Raw genomic sequence first — 2,500 nt, 5'->3', positions numbered from 1 at the left:
TAGAAATCCCGACATAGGATCGCCTTGCTTTACGCCTCTGCAGATCTTTAGCGGTTCAGATCGGTGTCCATGGCATTCGAGAACAGTGGTCACATCCTTGTAGGTGCACTTTACATATTCCAAGGTCTGCGCGTCTATTCCTCTTTTAACTAAAGCGTCGACAATAGATGTTATATTGACAGAGTCAAACGCTTTCGCGAGATCTATGGAAAGAATTGTAAAGGCTCTACCTCTCCCTCTACAGCTCTTGATGAGGGATTGCAGGATTGTGCTGTTCGCCATTATACCGTCTGTCTTCGAGAACCCTCTCTGAACGTGGGATAAGCGAATTTCGCTTTCCAGGCGTGTCGTTATAATCTTATTTAACAGGCGTAGTATCCTACTCGAGATCGTAATGGGCCTCCACTGCTTGGGGTCCGTAAGGTCCCCGTTCTTGGGTAGCAGTGTCGTCCTATTCAACCTTAGAACAGGGGGTATGATCCGCATGCCCCATATGATGTTTAGCAAGGCATGCAGATCGTGACGTGGCATTTGTCTGAGCATCAGCCTATCGATGCCGTCAACACCAGGCGCGGATTCCTTTAACTTGGCCAGCTGCTCATGGACTTCTACATAGGACACGGGGTAGGATAGATCGATTTTGCTGGTGGCTTCACATTTAGCAGGCCTCCAGCTCAGATCCTTTTTAGCAAACAGTTTCTCGTAGAACTTGGTAAACTGCTCCATTGTTGGCATTTCCGTAGCGTTCAACGGGTTTCCTGTGAGGATATGCTCCGCTACCTGGGTCGGATTGTGCTTGTACAGCTTTTGAATCCGAGCATATTGGTTCGACTTTCTTTGGCCGCGGTTAGCATTTCCGTGAACGTTCGGTGTTGTATATTGCCCAGTGGCTTTTCTGCGTTTATCACAGCCACCTTTCTTGACATGTTTGTCATTGGAGCGTTTAGCCTTGTTCTTACTGTTTCTACCCTTACCAGAGCTGGTGTTCCGCTCCGGTATTGTCGTTATGTATTCGTCCAGCAGTGCCAGGATATCCGACTCGGGAGCATCTTTAAGCACGGCCTCGATTACGTTGGACATTTTGCTCGTGGTGTCCTTCTGCACGGCACGGAGGAGATCTCGCGTCTCAACGGACGCTATGGCATGCCAGACAGGATCGGCGTCAACGTTTTGACTCCCCTGATCCGGCTCTCTCTCCGTGTTCCGATGCTTCGGTTCACTCACAGGCTCGGTCGGTTGTGCTTTAGGTTTTAGCGGGCACTCCTTCCGGCTGTCCTCATTGGCAACGATTTCAAGCTCTGTCGACAGATATGCCTTGTAACAATCCCTAGATCGCAGCTTCTTTATTCCGTCAGGTGTTCGACCGGAGGTTTTAGCAAGTATTTTAGCTATTTCTACAACCTTGAGCTTTGATCTGTCAGGGATTCTGGCTTCGGTGTACGCCAGTTCTTTTATCTCGGCATCTGTGTACCTAGCTTTAGACGTTGCCATCCTTTTATCACGCAATTCGAGATCCGTCCTGTTATAGTGCTCCGTGTGAGCCTTGCGCTGGTGAAGCCGCATACCGGCGTAGGTCTTGTACGCCTTGAGGCAGACTTCGCACTTGAAGCCATCCGCCTGCGCAGGTGGTGCGTTGCAGCGACGTAAATGTTGCGCTGCACTAGCGGATGACTTTGCACTCAGGTCGATCTTGCACGAGGGGCATAATTTATCATTTATCGGCTCGTTTACCTTTAACATAGCGTTGTCGTCTTTATCACCCGGAGAGGAAATTTCTCTCCGGGAAGTGTCATTTACCAGTGCTGCCGCCACTGTTCGGGACCGGCAGCTTCCGAGGCTTCTTTTATCATTCTTTGGTGCAATTTAGCGTTGCCCGAAGGCATGAATCTGGCGGGCTGCAAACCCGGCAGATCCATTTGGCGTTAGCCAGTTTCGACCGTCTCCGTTGGCTGGGACAGGCATGCTTTATCGTCCTTTCTCCGGCGCCACGTGGCCTTGCCTAAGGGCTGAACGTGGAGATCGGTCTTGGGGCGGGTTTCCAGACGGAGTAGAGTAAGGTGTTCGTTCGATCTACTCCCTGACCCCAGCACCCCCATTTTGGCTGGGATACACTTACGTGCATCCCTGGGAGGGTCACAATGACCCCCAAGTCAGTCATAGTTACTTCTTAAGAGAGTCATAGTTACTCCCGCCGTTTACCCGCGCTTTTTTGAATTTCTTCACGTTGACATTCAGAGCACTGGGCAGAAATCACATTGCGTCATCACCCGTGAGGGCCATCGCAATGCTTTGTTTTAATTAGACAGTCGGATTCCCCTAGTCCGTGCCAGTTCTGAGCTAAGCGTTGAATGGCGGCCGAAGAAGCGACCACGACGGCGTTAACCGCCACGGAAGCCTCGCAGCAAGGAAGATCCGCGGGAGGCCAAGGCACGGGACCGAGCTCGGATCCCGGGACGCGACCGAAGTCGCCAACCGTTCACCTCGCCCAGGCCCGGCACGT

General features: G+C 51.6%; 1 pseudogene; it reads right to left on the bottom strand.

Annotated features, from left to right (window-relative positions):
* LOC143307217 (large subunit ribosomal RNA) overlaps positions 1–2,500 on the bottom strand; it is a 7,820-nt pseudogene that overhangs the window by 2,859 nt on the left and 2,461 nt on the right.

This window comes from Osmia lignaria, unplaced genomic scaffold, assembly GCF_051020975.1.
Source record: "Osmia lignaria lignaria isolate PbOS001 unplaced genomic scaffold, iyOsmLign1 scaffold0048, whole genome shotgun sequence".
NCBI classification, from domain to species: Eukaryota; Metazoa; Arthropoda; class Insecta; order Hymenoptera; family Megachilidae; genus Osmia; species Osmia lignaria.
Note: the sequence above shows the minus strand (reverse complement) of the source record. Positions and strands in the feature narration are given on the sequence as shown.